This window comes from Aythya ferina, assembly GCF_964211825.1.
Source record: "Aythya ferina genome assembly, chromosome: Z".
Lineage (NCBI taxonomy): Eukaryota > Metazoa > Chordata > Aves > Anseriformes > Anatidae > Aythya > Aythya ferina.
This window is the reverse complement of record NC_140299.1, coordinates 21,881,896-21,901,476: the sequence shown is the minus strand read 5'-3', so window position 1 is coordinate 21,901,476 and position 19,581 is coordinate 21,881,896. Positions and strand designations below refer to the sequence as shown.

General features: G+C 37.4%; 1 long non-coding RNA gene across 1 annotated transcript in view; it reads left to right on the top strand.

Annotated features, from left to right (window-relative positions):
• LOC311427692 overlaps positions 1-18,153 on the top strand; it is a 28,730-nt gene extending 10,577 nt beyond the window's left edge. Inside the window, exons 2-3 of the long non-coding RNA XR_014687494.1 lie at positions 8,314-8,385; positions 17,109-18,153. This is a non-coding gene — a long non-coding RNA (uncharacterized lncRNA). The remainder of the gene's footprint in view (positions 1-8,313; positions 8,386-17,108) is intronic.
• Positions 18,154-19,581: the final 1,428 nt, after the last annotated feature.

The following is a 19,581-nucleotide window of genomic DNA, read 5'->3' as shown; positions in this document are numbered from 1 at the left end:
GTACTGTGTTCAGTTTTGGGCCCCTCGCTACAAGAAGGACATCGAGGTGCTTGAGCGGGTCCAGAGAAGGGCGACGAAGCTGGTGAGGGGCCTGGGGAACAAGTCCTACGAGGAGTGGCTGAGGGAGCTGGGCTTGTTCAGCCTGGAGAAAAGGAGGCTCAGGGGCGACCTTATCGCTCTCTACAGGTACCTTAAAGGAGGATGTAGCGAGGTGGGGGTTGGTCTGTTCTCCCACGTGCCTGGTGACAGGACGAGGGGGAATGGGCTAAAGTTGTGCCAGGGGAGTTTTAGGTTGGATGTTAGGAAGAACTTCTTTACCGAAAGGGTTGTGAGGCATTGGAACGGGCTGCCCAGGGAAGTGGTGGAGTCACCATCCCTGGAAGTCTTTAAAAGACATTTAGATGTAGAGCTTAGGGATATGGGTTAGTGGGGACTGTTAGTGTTAGGTCAGAGGTTGGACTCGATGATCTTGAGGTCTCTTCCAACCTAGAAATTCTGTGATTCTGTGATTCACCTAAGAGTACAAATCAGTTAGATGTGATATTTCAATATCATTCTTATTATTCAAGTTTTTGTCTGCACATGTAAAAAAGTACCTGTGGTTCCCATTGTTGTCTACAACACACACACTCAGACACACACACATACAAAGACACACGTATGAAATATTACAATGAATTTACCATACAAATAAACTGTTTATCTTTAGTTTTTCTCCTCGAACTTCTTGGAAGGTAACACTAGGTATCAGAAATCAACATACTGGCTGAGCTGATAATAACTTTTCTCCAGACTTGCTGTACAGATCTGACAGGTGGCTGTGATAATCAGTATTGACAACTTAAGAAGTCATTGGCCTCAGTCTTGAGAGCACAAAATAACATCTACTCTGAGCGCAGAACTGTAACGTTGCTTACTTGAGGAGTCCAACAGAACTTGAAACACTATGGATGCATTCATGTCATAGCAACAGATAATTCTTGATGGAAAATCAGTCTATCTATGAAACCTTTTGTTTCTCACAGATCTCTTTATCAACAAAATAATTATGATATGATATATTACAGCAACATGCTGGTGGAATACAATGCAGGAGCTTTGCTGCTCAATTTATAGCTTTCCACATTTTCTGTTTAAAAAGTATTTTTGATGTGCATCATTTCATGAGATTTATGGGCATACACTACCTTCTTCTCTTAGTTAATACTCTCTGTCCTCAGTTGATACATGAACTTTCACCGTTGCTTGGTGTCAAAGCTTCTACATATCTATGCTTATAATTTTTATTTCTGTGATGCTTTTCTTCTGCAAGCAACTTGTAACTACACAGCTCTCATCTGCAACATCCATATAAGCTTGTGGCAGATACTGAACGAAGGCTGCTGGAAGGAGACTTGACAATCACTTTTCTGGTTACTTCCTTATGTTGGAAAGGAACTGGGACTCCTGCATGTAGACCTAAGAGAAGAATGAATAAGTTAACAAGTGTCAGAACCAGAGTTAATATCATCACTACTCTACTGGTGTAAAATTAACCTTTCTATTTAAATGTACTAGCCAGAACTTAATAAAAGAGACTTAATAATATTAAGTGGTGAAGTGCAGGTTCCCTGGGGATGACTTAGGGACTTCTTTCATTATTAATAGTGTGGTAGTATGTAAATGAAATTACCGGAAATCATGGAGTTCAACAATGGAATAAATTGTATTACAGATCTTTGATTTTTGCCACCTGTTTTTCCCTTTTCAGCAATGCCAACTCTACCCACATTTTCTCTAACTTCCCTGTTGCTGTTCTTTGTTTTCTCCACATCTTCAACTTCGTTGTTTCCTCAGTACCTCAAAGGATTTTCTACTTCACCCAAATTTTCATGAAATGCCTGTGAACATAATACCCTAGAGGTCTCAAATATGAATGAAATTTGCCAATAGATTAAAAAAGCTGTTGTGATAATACTGGCAAACAGACAGACAGAATGATTGCATAAGCCTCATCTTCTTAGAAGACCAAGCTAGAAGGTAGTAATATATCAAAGACATACAGTTGGTGTAAATGTGAGGACATAATAAATTATTCTGAATGGTGCAAACAAACCAAGAGAGATTTATAGTTCTTAATAACTTGTGTTAGTAGATGGAAACAAAATTTTATATAGCTAAACAAGTTTGAAGACAGAGAAGATGTGTGACAGAACTGTGGCTATAGTTAGGGAGATTTTTTCATAGAAAGTCCTAAAGGGTTTTAGAAATTAAAAATGGCATTCATAAATAATGGTGAGGGAAGATAGAGAGGGATACAAACTGCTAAATTCTCATAAATCACTAGCCTTATGCAAGCACAAAAATAAAAGTATATCATTTAACATACACAAACACACAAGAAGGTATTTAACACAAATAAAATGAGACAAATTACTTTTTGAGGTATATAGTTGAATACCATTACAGGACACTGCAGTTAATGTTTTTCCCATCTTAAAAGCAGCCAATTATAGAACTATTGGACTAATACTAAACTTTAAGGATATACTTTATAAAAGAAGGATAAACATACAAAACACATTAGAGAGTCCAGAGGAGGACCACGAGGATGATCAAAGGGCTGGAGCACCCCTCCTGTGAAGACAGGCTGAGGGAGTTGGGGTTGTTCAGCCTGTAAAAGAGAAGCCCCAGGGAGACCATACAGTGGCCTTCCAGTGCCTAAAGGGCACTGAAAGGAGAGCATAGCAGGAGAGCTGGGGAGGGACTTATTGTCAGGAAGTGGAGTGATAGGACAAGGTGGAATGGATTTAAACTAAAAAAGGGTAAGTTTAGGTAAGATATAAGGAAGAAATTCTTAACTCAGAGGGTGGTGAGGCACTGCAAGAGGTTGCCCAGAAAAGCTGTGGATGCCCTGTCTCTGGAGGTATTCAAGGCCAGGCTGGATGGGGCTTTGAGCAGCCTGGTCTGGTGGGAAGTGTCCCCGCCCATGGCAGGGGGTTTGGAACTGGGTGGTCTTTAAGGTCCTTTCCAACCCAAATCATTCTGTGATTCTATGATTCTATGAAAAGTTGGGTGCTTAGCTTTTTAGGTTAAAAGAGTACTCCAAGCAAGCTAACTAAGCATGAAAGCATGATATGATAACAACACAATGTAAAAATGATATTAGTGATTCAGCTCCCTATGAGTAAAATCCTGATCCAATCAGAAGATAGAATACTAAAATTCAAATTTAGAAAAGATTATTATCAATCTCTTCTAAATGTTCTAAATGTATGCATAATGTAAGCTATCAAATTTTACTCAGTAATTCCTGCAGAGAAGGCTATTATTTTCATCATTACGTAATTGAAAACTATCAGCTTCAATAATTTGTGACTGAAATATAGCATATGTTTCAGAAGGACACCCAATTTAAAGCAGCTGACTAATAAACCATTTCCCTTGTGTTCCAATGATTCATTACAGTTACTACTAAGGAGCTGGATTACATTTGCAATTTATTTTTATTTCAAACTTCATTTTTAGTCATGGGTTCTTGAGTTATTTTTATTTCTCCCAAAAGTTCTTTGGAATGGTCTCTGAAGTTGGACACTCGTGCAGATATTTGGAAACTGCATCTGTTAATCTTTATTAGCAACTGGTTTCAGTAGGTTTGATAGGCTAGGTACTTTGATCTGTCTTGACTGAAAATAGCTATTTTTTTTTCTTTCTAGTTGAAGCAGAAGCAACCCAAGTAAAAGAATACAGCAATATAGGCTCTTCTTTACTTCCCACAGCTCCACAGATCTAAATCCTGCTGTTTTACTTACAAGTTACAATGCATGTGTAAAAAGGGTTCAGCTTATGATTCAAATATTGCTCTGAGTTCTCATGGCTCTGTGGTTAGAGTTTTCATTTGAAGGGCTACCTGATGTAGGAATGTACAACTTTTAAAATTTTGGAAATTTGCTGGCAGAGGTTTGCCTAAGAAATATAAATTTTTAAAGCTGAACAAATAGTAGGAAGCCTTTTCTATGCACATTCAAGACCAAATTTTTGAGCCACCTATGCCCATGAACCTTCTGTGTTCTGCTTTGAGAATACTGGCATATTTAAACATTACTTTGCAAAAACTGGAAAAATGCTTATTTTTTTTTTTTAAGGTTGTGTGTGTCAATATTTGCTGAAAGCATATTGTGACAAGACTATTGCTGTGTGCAATTTTGGAATCATATAGCATTGTTCACTTACATAATCTGCTTAGAATTTGTCCACTGAATTTGTCCACAGAAACAAAAAGGCAGAACAACCAGAGGACAATTTGCCTACTTCATTTTCACTTTATTATACATTGCAACTGTATAGTTCTTTGCCTAAGTATGTCACCTTAGTTAAGTCCAGAAACTGGATGCAAGGATAAGAATCACCAGGGAGCTGGGGTAAAGGTTATCAAATGGGATTTCTCATTGTGGAGCTTTCTCCTGCTGGGCTTTCTCCTTCACTTATAACATCCATAAACAATAAAAGTTGCAGATGCTTACTTAGAGTTTTATTTATTTTTTTTTCCAACACAAAATCATAGAGTCATTAGGTCGAACAAAAAAATTATTTTCAGCTGTTCAATATATCCTGTCCAAGTGAGATTTTACACAATTAATCAAAACACTTTTATGAAGGGAAATGTTAAAACAGAAATGAACACACCTCTATTTGGGAGAATGAAGTAACACATCTATACAGTCCCTGTTAAAGAAGAATGCCAGACAAGGCCAGTGAGCTTTAGATTTTATTGCTCACAGTATGAAAGCACATTTGTAATATGCATCATAGATGTGCTTTCTTACAGCAGATATTGAGACATGGGTATTCTAAAAAGTGGCCCAAAATCCAGTTATACAGCAAACAATATTCTTTCTATGGAAAACTTATCTTCATCTGTGAATTGTACTGCAATATAGAGAAAAATTTAAACATTAGTCACTAGAGAAACAGGCTCCTACTACTAAGATGTTTAAGTCAATCCTAAACTTCTTTGTTTGCTAGACCAGTTCTTTCCTATATTCTAAAATTGTGGGCTGAGCTTAATTAAAAGCAAAACAGAACAAAACTGAAAAATTAGTGTATATCCTGCTAAAGCAATAAAACACAAGAGAGTGGAAAGTAGTACTGAATGGTATTACTTTTTTAGCCTTTCAGGTATGGTTGTATTACTGGTAACACCTAGAATGATACCATGAATGCCACACACATATTAATTATTTCCAAGGCATCTGTAATAAACTTTAATGACAACCTCTGCATCTAAGCAGATGTTGACATTTAATTTGGTTGCTGTTTAATGCACACTAATATAATTGTGCAGACCTTTGACTGTATACATGCTCAATTAAAGGTACTATTCTTACTTAAGACAAAGACTTTCTCTCTGTATGAGTTATTATCCTAAGAACGATAAACATTAATTAGCTGTTGTTTGTGGTAGAATTTGTTAAATAGCCATGGCCAAGCAGTCCTACTATTTGCTTTGTGGAATGGTCAAGCTTTTCATATCTGCTGAAAAACAAGGTTGCCATATTTCTCCATGCTTTACCAAAAGCTTCTCGCCTGCCAGCATCCCATCAGCTTCAGGGACTTCCAGAACACTTCTCGGTCTATATTTCATGGTCCACAAGTCTCCTGGTCTGCTTTTTCCTATCCCAGAACCAGTAGAGTCGTGCCAATGCAAATAAATTCCTGGATGCCTGGAGTTCACTCATCTGTGCTATAAGGTTGTTAAAACCATAAACTCCACATTATTTCAGCTCATGCTGACTTGCACTGTTTTAAATAATTCCTGAGATTGGGCCAAGGGACTGTGGGAACCCTTTCCTGGTTGGAAAGAATGTTTAACAGCCTGGACGCCAGCTCTGTACCAGTTGGCCTCAGTCCTTGTTCTTACTTATATTTACCTTACTACTGTAGATTTAGAAGATATGTTGACTTTTTCTAAACAAAGAAGCATAGTTTGTTTAGGAAGCAGGGAAGAAGATGGCCTGGAAAAAGTGGGCTTATCAGGGGACAGTCCACACTGAGCAGTGCAGGGGCAAGGTTGTATGCTGGTCTGGAGGAGGGGGCTGGGAAGAAAAGGAGAAGCACACTATGCAAGTGTGCTAGCAGAGCAAACAGTCTTCTTTAACACATAAAGGGTCATTATCACTCTTCATTTTAATATTAATATATTTATTTATTTTTGCACGTGAGACCGACTGAAACATAGGGCAGCTTCTAGTTAAGCTGGTAACACAATTATGAAGAATCTTAAAAGTAATAGCTGCTTTCTTGTAAAGCAAAAGGGAGCAGTGAAGCAGTATGCATAACGGTGATGGTTAATAATTGTTATTAGACAGGAAGTTGTTATTTTCAGTTTAAAACATTTCTATTTGCTTTAAGAAATGAAATTTCGAGTTTATGTACAAATGACTGTTCCATAACATTTTTTAAAATGAAGTGTTCGTAATTTTCCACAGTAAAAAAGAATTTTGTCTATAATTTTCTTTAGAAAAAGAATACTATAGTACAGCACAATTTCTTCAATGTATGTCCCATTGCCCTTGCATTTTCTTTCCCTAAGACAGGCTTCTATCACAGCTGTGATTCCTTCCCCAAGGAAAACCAGTATTTGTTGCAGGTGATGTTGGAATAGGTGTGCTGATAAGCCAGCCAATAGTTGTTAACTAACTGGCCATCAGCTACCACTAGGTGTATGTCACTGCTTGTCTCCCTTTTCCACTGTAAGACAAGGACTATTTTTATTTTTATTTTTTTCTTCTTTTCTGCCCAGGTACTGCTTTTCACAGAATTTATGCGAAGCCACTAATATTGGAAATCTCTTTCTCATGATTTAAAATATACATGAAATTGTTAATAATTCAGAACTTACAGCAGCAGAAAAGAGCAGTCAATCAGCCAATATCAGGCAGGACTTATGACTATACAGACTTCATCTATTTAGAAAGATATATAAAAAACTACCAAGCTATATGTGCCTTTCTTTCTTTTTGTTTTTGTTACTATCATTCTATATGCTTTATTCCTTCCCCCCCTTTCCCCCCCCCCCCCCTTAGATGTTTTTCTAGCACTGTATTCTAGTTTTTTAGTTGATAGTTTTTATTTTCTGTCCTGTAACCTACATAGATTTGTCTGAACTTTTTAGATCTTGTTACAGGCTGAAAACTGACAAACATTTCTATTTTTGCTCTTAATAAAAAATCTACTTTTCTTACTCCCTTCTATTATTTGTGTTGATAATAAGATTTTTATTCTATGCTTCTGGCAATAAAACAAAAATTTGAGTAGATTCCTTATAACTGTAAATAACCCCATAAACAAGCATGAAAGTTTTACCTCTCGGTATTTTCCTCTTTTAGCAGTCTGGGACAGATCTATGTAGAGCTGATGTATTCAAGGAAGTGAACAACACTTCCTACAGCAAAATGACATGCATCACTCACAGAAGACGCCATTCTTGAGATGATCCTTACCCTGCTTAGTTGCATAAATGTTACCCTCATATTCAAGCTGAAAATACTTGCAAAGCTGCAAATGAAAGGAAGGAATAATGAACAAATTGGTAGGCCTTCTTCAAGTTTTAGAGGAACAATCATGATGTGGCCAATGAACCTTACAAGCCTTGGAGCTGTCAAGGTGCTTCCAAGGAGTACCAGGCAAAAATAGTAATGGCTCACTCATTGTCTATTAACAAGCAGTATTCAGTAAAATTTGCTATATCTTTATGGGGACAATTGGGGAAGTAATTTGGACATACTAGCGAAGTAGTGTACCTCCTACTGTTTGGTGTTTGCAGTATGACTGTAAAGATTTTTCATCAAAATTAGGTGGAAGTCTCTTAGTTCACATGAAAGGGGTCTCAATCAAAATTTTTTGGGGGAGTGCCGCATCTTGTTTACTTGATGTCGCCAAAGGACTAAGTTCAGCTTCCTTTATGAATTAGTAAATAACTGTCCCAGCAAGTTATGTGTGGGCCATGCAAAACTTAGCCCAAACCTTCTTGTGTTGAGTGATGAACTTGGAGGCTGGTGTTGTAATGGGCACATTAGATTGCTCTCCACAAGACCTTTTGGCACAGGAATGCTGTCTTAGTTGGACAGAAAAGTATTAAAAAAGAGTTGGATGCTAATAGTTAAGATTAAACCAAAGGAACAGTCATTTTCTTTTCAATTTCAAGAAAGTAAAATAATGTTTTAAGGACTCAAACTGAGCCTTCCCAGGAACTTAGTTTAAAAAGTCAATGTTGAACATAAGGTATGTAAAAAGCCCAGCAGTGAATCAAACTTTTTTTTTTTTTTTTTTCAGTTGAAGTCACTTTTAACTTTTGAAGTACCAATTAATCCATTGTACCCAAGAAAACACCAGCAAAACAGAACTGTAAGTACCTATAAATTAAGTTTTATTGTAAAGCATTGTATTTGAAGTGACTCATCCAACTCATGGTAACTTCTAGCAAATGTAGTACTAATTTAGTGCAGTAAAGTGGCATGAGGTTTTGAGACTTGATTGGCTTAAACTACAGCTCTGGTGTGGCTTTAATTCAGCAGATAGACCCCAAAACACAACAGTGATAGAATTAAAATGATATAAGTTGACAAGCTTTTGTTTACTGTGTTTGGTAATCCAGGTTTCTCATGTCTGTCCAACACAGGGACACAACTGTTGCTGCAACAGAAAACAGAGAAAAGTTTGTTGTTGTTTTTTGATTGATTGACTGTTTTTTGTAATAAGTTTCTATCTTGTTTATTTTCTAAATGAAAGGCAATAATTTGGAAGAGCTTTTATGTTTGTATTAGTATTATGCACAAAAAGCTATTAAGGATTTTCTGGTTTCACTTGGGGAATTTTGCAAGTTTCCTGTTATTATTTGCTTTGTAAAATTCTTTGGCCACTGCTCTTGTACAAAGAAAGAAACCTTTAAACTTGCTGAATCTGAAGGGTTGCTGCAGATGCATTGTAGTGTTTCATGATGCTAAGTATTCTGGTGTGTCTAGAGAAGTGTAGATGCATCTGCAGGGAAATAACTATTTTTATAGAGATGCAGGTGCATTGCATGTAGAAGGGAACAATGTAAGGGTTGATTCTGTAGATGCTAAACATGGAATTGAAATGGGTTTCTTGCCTTCAGAAGTAGTTTAACTGATTAGTTTCTATGGGTTTGATGCACCTGAATGCATTTAGTTCTTCTTTACCCCTTGATACTTTTGAAAAGTGTATAGTATTTTATGCCTCTGTACTTTGCCAGCCAGTCTCAGGAAGCAGTTGGGCCCTGGGGATCCAAAGCCATGGATGAGTGGAGGAGACCAGTTCTCCTAAAATAAGTTTCTTTCTGTAGGGTGGGATTATATGTGGATGTGAGATTTTGAAGTGGAGCTGCCATTTTCAGCAAGGTAGGTTATTAATCAGCTATGTGTGAGTTTGTCTGAATGTCGCTGCCAAACCAGCTTCTCAGCCTGAGGGAAGAAGACTTGACACAAACAAGCCACGACTCTGCCAAGCTGCTGTGACAGGTTTGCTGAATCTGCCCCATGCAAACACCATCTTTCCTGATTTCTGTCTCTCTGAGAATAAATGGATCGTACAAGGGAGTAATCATTGCTTAAAACATGCTTGCTGATGTTCTGCATGGCTGGCTGTAATCTCTGAGGCAGGAGCCATTCATACTTGGCTAGTTGCTATCTTAAAAACTGCAAAATGTCAAGGCTGAAGCTGCAGTTATGCTGCACAGGGATCAGCTGCTTGCTGCAGTTTTTATCTGGTATCAGGTGGTAAATGTTTGGCATGCCCACAGTAGCTCAGTACAGGGAAATGTTTCATTAAGTTAAAAGCTGTGGATAAAGAACTGAAATCACCATGGGCATGGGTGCCCATGCAGCTTTGTAATTAATTGAAGCATCCTTCCACCATCACTGTAATGGTCTTGCCCTTTTCTAATGAAGTGTCCTTTGCTACCATGTTTTAGCTCTGAAGATCATCCACACCGAGGTGCAGTCTCCAAGCAGGTGTTGCTAAGGTCCTGAGGGACATAAGTCCCTGATTCTCAGTCACCTGGTCCAACCATCATTGGAGCATGAAGGAAAACAGTTATCCCAGTCTGTGCTGATGGGCAAGATTTATATGTCACCAGTGCTTTCATGCTACAGATCAAGTTATAAAGGGACAGGAAAAATGTTTTTCTTCTTACGCTTCTTCTGTCTTCTAGTTCCATGATTTAATTTATATTCCTTTTCTTGCACCTTCCTTCACAAACACCACCACGCTTCTCTCAACACAGCAATCCTTCATCCACCTCAAAACACTCCTTCTTCTGTAAGAGTTGCTCTGCCTTTTGGGCAGAGCCACTGGAAAACCAAACATAGTGCTGGTGGGTGTGTGGCTGGTGCATGGGTCAGAAAGTGTCTGGGATTTCCAGTGGAGATTTCAAGATATTGCTTTCCAGTTTCAGCAGGAGATGAAAAATGACTCTGCAGCAGAAAACTTTCTGTAATCAAAAGTAACTTTATGAAAACTAGAATTCTAGCTTCTCACTAGAAATAGCTGAAAAAAATAAAATTCTCTATGATAATTGCTGGTACCATAAAATGCGTGGAAAGAAAACACATTCAGCCTGGTGGCTCTGGGATCATATAGTGTGTGCTCGCTCAGTCTTATGAACTTTATCACACTTGATTGATATGGCTTCTGTGTGCTCATTAAGCTATAGAAATTCATTAATTTTTCAATTTTCTCAAAAAAAAAAAAAGTTATAACCTAATTTATTCCTCAATCAGATACTGACATTGTTGGAGAAAAATAGCTTTTGAATGTCTGTGTGAAAGACTCTCTGTGGTCAGTCAGGTTTCTTCTCCTGCTACCCTTCCACTTTTGCACACAGACATGCCCTAAAGGATGCTTGCTCTCCACGATGGTGCGAGTCACCAGTTACCACTGACATGTTGCATCTCTACTTATTTTTCCTGAATTCTTTATTCCCTTAGCTTTAGATTGTGCTATTTTTGCATGGAAAACACAAATATGAGCTTTTAAATAAATTATTTGGTTTATCTTAATAAATGTGCTAATGCTCCAAGCCACAGTATAAACCTACCTATAAAAGCATTATGATAACTGTTCAGCAGTCCAAATGACTGTTGAACACAGAGATTTTACAGAAGCAGTGTGAGGAAGTGACTGGTCCCTGCTGCCTCCAAAGGCACTAACTATAAACTAAGCAGTACATGGAGATAATAAGCATAGATGGCAATGAATGTGGAAAATCTACAGTGCTTTAAGGTCTCTTGCTTCCCTTCTGATAATGTGTGGACTGATGTCAGTCACCATTGAATTGTGAATTGATTGAGGTCAGCAAAAGTCTCTAGACTTCAGGTTAATTTATTGGCTGACGGGTTGGGCCCATAGGATTCTTGTAAATGGGGTTACGTCAGGCTGGTGACCTGTCAATAGTGGGGTTTCCCAGAGCTCTGTTTCAGGACCCATCCTCTTCAATGTTTACATAAATGATTTGGATGAAGGACTTGAAGGTTTTTTGGGCAAATTCACAGATTATACCAAATTAGGTAAAGCTGTTGACTCTGCCAAGTGTGGTGAGGCCTTGAAGAGAGATCTGGACAAATTAGAGAGCTGGGCATTCACCAACAATACAAAGTTTAACAGGAGCAAGTACTGGATTCTGCACCTGGGAAGGGGCAACATACAGACTGGGGGATGAGATGATGGAGAAAGGGGGTTTTGATAGACTGCCAACTGAACATGAGCCAGCTCATGTTCAGTTGGTGGCTGGGGGACCAACTGTATCCTGGGGTGCATCAGGCATGGCACTGCTAGGCAGTTGAAGGAAGACAGTGTCCTGCTCTGCTCTGTGCTGGCGCAGCCTCACCACAAGCACTGTGTGCAGATCTGGGCACCACAGTTAAGAAGGATAAACTGTTGGAGAGTGTCCAAAGGAGAGCAACTAAAATGTTGAAGGGCTTGGAGGGGGAGACTTATGAAGAGTGGCTGGAGTCACTTGGTTTGTTCAATGTGGAGAAGACAAGACTGAGGAGAGACCTCATTGCAGTCTACAGCTTCCTCCCGGTGGGGAGCAGAGGGGCAGGCGCTGATCTCTGCTGTCTGGTGACCAGAGACAGTACCCAAGGGAACATCTTGAAGCTGTGACAGGGGAGAGTCAGGCTGGGTGTTAGGAAAAGGTTTTGCACCCAGAGGGTGGTCAGGCACTAGGACAGGCTCCACAGGGAAGTGGTCACAGCACTGAGCATGAAGCATTTGGATCAAGAAGCATTTGGACAATGCTCTCAAACACATGACCTAATACATGTATCATATATATATCTTTGAGTTGCCCTTTGGGGACCCAGGAGTTAGACTTGATGATTCTTGTGGGTCCCTCCCAAACCCAAACTGGATATTCTATGGTTCTAATGATTTCTATTATTAATGTTGCTTTTTTTTTTTTTTTTTTTTTTTTAATGAAGATTCTGATTCTCACTACGCAGCTGGCTCCCAGGAGAACTACAAGCTAGGAGTTCTAAAGAAAAAGCAGCTTCCTATTATCTGGCCTTTCTGGACAAGTCTCTTTTTTGTCACAGGCATCAACCCATGTAAACACTTCCATTAACTTATTCTTTTTTCTTTTGATCTACCATTTAGCCTTTCTTCCAAGTAAGGGTTATGATAGCTTTGGTGAGGGCCTTATATCAAATCATGGATAAGTTCCACATTAAAATTTACTTCAACAGAAGTATTACATCCTTGTAAGGACATAATTTGTGATTCAAATTTTGTAGTTCTACTTGTACTAGGAAATACTCTGGATCTTCATGTACTGCATCTTATGAAAAGTCAGCTTCAAAGATGTTCTTGAATCAGGGACTGTTTATGAGTAAATATCTGATGGGAACTAATAAATTCGTTTAGAAAAAGTTTATTTCTGCTGCAGTGTAGTGGGAATAGAGTTTCTGTGTGAGCATTAATACTCATAATCAGGAAGACTGAGAAAGAATCTAATCCTTGGCACTTCTTAGGAACATTTGAGTGATCAAAAGGGATTGCAGAGATTATGGCTTCTTTGTGTCATGCAAATCATGTCAATTAAATGAATTAGGCGTCTGAGCTACTTGAGTAAATATAGAACAGCTTGGCTGTGTACTTAACATATAGTTATTTAGAAGGCCACAAGAAGATGTGCCTTCAGCAACAACAATAAATTCCTGAGCATGGATTTGGATGTCTCTGGACCTGACTGTGGTCTCTGTATAAATGTAAGTGAAGATATACTAGCACTAGCAGCTTTTGTAGTCAGGATCTTAATCAGATGGCTCCTGTTTACCCGTGGAGTAAATAAATAAAAATAAATAAATGTTGACTTCCAACCAGAGGCAAGGAGACACTGTTCTATCCCTATGAGGACAAGGGATAATGCTACTTTGTTGTTAACACCATGTACATTCAAGATGTTCCATTATAATCATTGTGGCACGGGAAATTAAAACACTTCAAAAGAATAATTTTGTATATCTGGAGAGCTGAAAAAACAGTAATCCATACTGCTGTGGAATTTGGTTTGTTGTGTGACTTAATGAGAAGTCAGCTTTGGATCCTAAACCCTGTGGACTTTTGACCTTATTTCCAATCTGGATCCTTCCATTCTCAGCACAGTAATTTGCATGAATCAAGTAATTAATTTATGGCTAATATGTTTCTTTACATGTATATCTAGTCCAAACTTACAAAATAGTCTTTGAGTAAACAACTAAAAAAGTAGTTTGCTTGAATTTTAAAACTTCATGGACTTGAAAGGTAAAAGCCTAGGAATACAGGGCTATACTAGCAAAGAGGTATCACATGGGTGAGAGTTGCTGGGCTGTAGAGGCTAGCCCTTGCTACAACAGATAAAACTTTGTATCATCCTTTTCACAACTTTTTGCAGCCATTTTGTAGCCAAAGTTAGTATGTTTCTATTTGGATGGCACTCCTACATATTATTTCTTTGATGATTAGAAACATTCCTAACTTTCAGACTAGAGTTATTCATACCATTATATATACCAACAATTAAAGCAACATCTATAGTAAGATAAATCAGGTGACTCGAATTCAAACATCTACATTTAGCCAGGTGAAGTTCATTTAAGGCCTTTGGTTTTATTGGCATCACAACTCAAACCCTGATCTTATATTCTCAATGATTTAATAATCATATAATGATTTAATAATCATACAATTAATAATCACATAATCATCAATAATCATTCTAAATGATTATTTTAAAGAAAATAAGACAAATAAAGACTTCCTAAATACGTTACAGAAATAGTAAAAATGAGAAGGGAAATAACGATGCAGGAAAGTAAATATATTAAATGCAGTTTAAGAGGAGACCTCAAAAATGGAAATATGCATTTGAGTTTATTCAGGTGATGTGATATGTCCATATACTAGTAAAGCAAAGTGAAAAGTCAAATTTATTTGCACAGTAAGTGCTCAGACAATGTTGAGACACACAACTTCATGATCTAAGCTGGAAAACTTAATATATTAAAAATGAATATATAAAAATATTACCTCAAAGTACTGCATTTAAAATGCATGCCACAAAAGACTTTGAACTAGTAAGAGATTATGCTTAAGCAGCTTCCATATCAATTTAGCATATTGGAAAAGTGGAAACAAAGCACATTTAAACAAGCTTGGATATTTTGACTTTATTCTTGCCTTTTAAAAATCTTTCCTAATCAGTCTATCCTCCCCCCCCCCCCAAAAAAAAAAAAAAAAAAAGTTAAATGAAATCAAAAAGAGAATTTTTGTTATGGTATGAATATATATGGATAAAAATCTTAGTGATGATGCACATGATATTTTGGAGACAGTTTACAAAGTCTCAGATAATATTTTGGTGAACTTCACTTCCTCTGTGGAAAATTTGATTACATGACTCTTCTGGAAACTCTTAAATGAAGACAGACTAGAGAAAGACCCTTTCACCACATTTTTTTTTTTTTTCCATCTGAAAACATATGTGAAAGTTCCACACCATGAAGTTAGGTTGCAGAAATCTTCAGCACAAATATTTAATGGGCAAAGTAAATAGACTTTTTTTTTTTTTTTTTTTTTTTTTTTTTCAGAAGTTTGCTATCCTGCTTTTTGGTGCAGATGTGGAAGCATGCTTTGGGATCCTAGCTAAGCACTTTGTGGGCTTCACATTACGATTGGTAACAAAGATGCTAATTGGTGCTGATTGCAGGCAGGTTTCTGAAAACCAGCAGCTAGCTTGAGATCACATACCTGCTCTTGTTTAAAGAACAATCAATCAAACAACAAAACTAAAACAAGCAAACAAATCAGATACAAAAGATGTCAGGCCCTATTAGCAATCCTTTGTACTACACTATCTTTCTGTCTTAGGATGGATATAATTCATTACATAACTTGAGATATTACTTGAGAATTTTTAACCTGGAACAGTTAGGCAACTGAATCCAGAAAACAGATGGCCAGCATATTCTAGATCTTGGTCTTTAAGTCAGGCCCTGAAATTTGGGAAGTCTGGGACTATGTTTCTTTATTTTCAGGCAAATAGTTCACGTAAATCCACAGAGCACATCCTAGGACACAAATAACTTGACATTACAGTTGGCTAGTACAGGATGCATCTACTGCTCATCTTAACAGCATCTTAAGAGATGAAACTATTCAGTGGTATAAATAGAGGCTGCAATCTAGAGCAGTCAGCAATCTACATTTTTCCTTTATTTTTCTTTTTGACAAAGTATATTATTAATCATATTAACTAGCTTTTTTTAAACAACAACAACAACAAACTTCCTGATTCTGCAGGTGTTTTTTTTTTTTTTTTTTTTTTTTTTTTTTTTTCCCCCCCTCGGTCCCATTTCCTTCCACCTGCAATGGAAAAGAAATCCAAAGGTTGCTCTGATGTATTTTCTTTTTTTCTCTTCTTACCATTACATTCAGCAGATGTCATTCTTGTCACTCTGAGGTTCGTTTAGATTTTCAAAGGGGCACCCCATCACTGAAAGCATTCTGCTCACAAGCTGCATAGCAGAAAAGTGAAGACTTGCAATATCCTTTGACAGAGAAAGGTTTGACTAAATTAATATCTTCAATAGCCATATGAAATTTCTAGTCCCATAGGTCAATGCTCACCATGTAAAATTGTGCATGTCTAACTTTCTGTTGTCGCAGAGAGAGATTCTGGTGAGCAAAATTGCTAATTCTTTTCCTGTGCACTGTTTGCAAGTGCTGTAGAATTGGATGGCACTTCTAGCTAACAAGTGAAGTGTCCACTCTTCTTGTAGTGTATTCATTTGGTGCTGTAGAAAGAATCAACAAAGTATTATATTCTCCTTTGGTGACAGTGAAGGACTTCCTATATTATAAAAGAAAAATGGTGTGGGAAAAGGCAACATGAAAAATCTGCTAAAAATGATTGAGTCACATAAAAGTATAGGATTTTTAAATAGTCACATAAACTATGTTTACTGTCTCCTTCAAACACTGAAGATGTTTGAAGATTGTTGACATAATAAAGGAACCATGATTTTTCTTTTTGGTAGATGAGATAATCTGTTTCTAAAGGTTAGTGTATCCTTCAGTACTGCTACTACTACATATAGGTAGAGTATTAAAATACTGAAAGGTGTTCACAGAAAGAGGAACCTCTTATCAGACCATTGATTGCATCTACTTAATGCAAATGATCAATGATAAAACCATAATTTCTGCAGATTTTGGAGATTAAAATTCCTTTAGTCAGAATGGTTTGTCACCTTATTTCTTCTGACAGTACATGCAGGCAGTTTAACACTTTTCTAACAGTAAAAACTGTCTTGGATGTGTTTTTTTTTTTTTTCTATTGTTATTTATTTATTTATTTATTTTGAGTACATGGTGCAGCAGCAGGGTGAGAATCCTTTGTGTTCAAGTTGTTATGCCTTTGTTGCTACAAATGTGAGCTTACTTAATCCCCAGTGAACTAAAAGTAAGCTACATCAAGCTTACAAGGGGAAAGAGCCTGCATGTGAGAAGTTAACTCAGGGTAGGTAGTCTGAAATCCCATGGTAACTTGTCAATGTTTTCATTACCAGTGTCAAAGGCTGCTTGATGGACCTAACAAAATAGCATGGATTCTTGACCTCTGCAGACCATCAGGAAGATGCCAGCTACCGAAGATACTAATGAAACCACAGTAGAGTAAACAGACTTTAAATGTGGTCAATAAGAAACTAGGAAACTGTCTATATCCAGAGACACCTGGACACAAGCATCACAAGCTGCTGAGAAGGGAAGAGATGAGTGAGCACCATACATGGCTTGTGCAGCCAGCTGGGAGCAGAATTCTAGCAGCTTCCCCTGTGCTTCTGGCTGCTGTAGCAAGGGCACAGCTTTAGCAGCTGTGACATGCATCAAAACACACCTCTCTGAGTTGTGCTACTGCAAGAAAACCCTTGCAAATCTACATTATTATTGTTATTATTATTTTTTTTGATAAAGCAGTGCATCTTCTACCCTCTGTCAACAGCTGTAAGTGTCAAGGTTAAAAAGTAACAAAGTAACAGTGGCTTATGCACGAAATGAGATCCAGCCTATTATTTCAACGCTGTAGAGCTTTGTACATGTGCATCATCCAACACATATGAATTTGGTTGCAATTTTTCATTAGTTTACTCTTTATATTGAGAATTATTATTATTATTATTAACACTTGTGCTGAAACATGTTGTTTCAACATGTGTGAATATATATGCAGTCATTGATTTCCTTCTTCTGCAAACTTTTAAAATATGATATTATTTACCAAGACATTTTATTTATGTTACTAAGAATGGCAGAATACCTGTTTCAGTTTTTCCTTTGCCCAGTGTTTCACAGTGATTTTTTTTTCTTGAACATCATGAGACAAAATACAAAGTGAATAGTTTTGTTAAAGTTTATTTGTCAAAATTTATTTTATAGTTGCAAAAAAAAAAACAAAAAAAAAAAAAAACAAGGGAAGTATTAGTAATACTAAAATATATTTTATTTAACTTTAAAGATTTATGTAACATCTTTGGATTCAGGATTTTGTTAAATACCTGAGAAAATGAATTTCAGTTTTGGGAACAATGATAGTACTTGAAAGAGGGACTCAAACAGTTTCTCTGAGTCTTTCTTTCTTTCTAGTTTTAATTCACAGAAAGAGGTAAAGGAGAGAAAAATCACCAAAAATATAGCATCTCAGAGAGAGAGACTACAGGGAGGAAAGAACAACAGATAGACAATATAAACAATGGTGATAAAAGAAGCCAAATGAAACATAAGCAGTTATTCTTTAGGAATTGTTTTGAGTCTGGCTTGGATTGAGTTAATTTTCTTCACAGCAGCCTGTAGGATGCTTTATTTTAGGCTCATGACTGAATAGCAGCTGGTAACCACTGACTGCTGAACAGTGCTTGCACAGCCTCAAGGCTTTGTATGTTTCTAACTCCAAGGGAGCAGACTCGGGGTGAACACAGTGGGTACAGCTGACCTTAGTTGACCAAAGGGGTATTCCATAACCTAGAATATCTTGCTCAACAGTGGAACTGTGGGGAGTCTTTCCAGGGCAGTTGTTGCTTGGAGACTGGCAATTGCTCTGCTGGTGAGAGATTGCCTTTACATCTCTTGCTTGTTTTTGCTATTCCATTTATTTATTTATTATGTGTAACCTATTCCTTTGAAGTTTCACATCAAAGTAGAGCAGGTTGCTCAGTGAAGAACCTGAGAATGACAAAAAACTTACACTGATAGGAAAACATTTATTAGTATACAAATGAAGTAGAGTAAGTATGCTACATTGGTTCTGTGCAGATCACAGCACTACAGGATGTTTTTACTCTGCTACAGGAATGGGCGTAAGGGTATTATCGCTGGTCTTAGACCAAGTGATGGGGAGTGGATCTGGTCTGCACTGCTGGAAACTGTAGAAAAGAGGGATCCTGTCCTAACCTTTGGCACAGGAGGTTCCTATGTTTTTTGCCGGAAAGTATGCCACGAGTGGATTATCGTATGCCTTCTTTCTGAGTACATTTACTAACCATTCGCTATGGGATTGAAAGGATACATACACTGACCACGAATGACTAGTCATTATGTTATTCTACCCATATCAGTACAGACATATGGGCATATTAATATAAAGCAAGTGACTACTGAAAAGGACCAAATATAGTTTATTGTAAATGAGAATTATGGTTGTGATCAGAATGCAGAGACAGAGGGATCTGAAGTGTTTCAGAGAAAAAGAAGAGCGGGTAAAGAAAGATAACATTACACACCAACCATATACTATCTCTAGAAAACAGGGACAACAAAGGCATATCAAAATGTTTTGGAAAGGCTGATGGTTAGCTGGAGAACTGATGCTGGAAGACCCAAGAACTGAAGGAACTTTTCTACTTTTGCCCTGCAGGATTAGATTTTTGATATAGATATCTTACATTTAAATATTATTAGATAGGCAAATATTACCAGATTTTTACATACCTGGTAAAGATTAAGAAAAAACTCATGTCAGGGAGTGTGGTAGAAGGGTGAGAATTT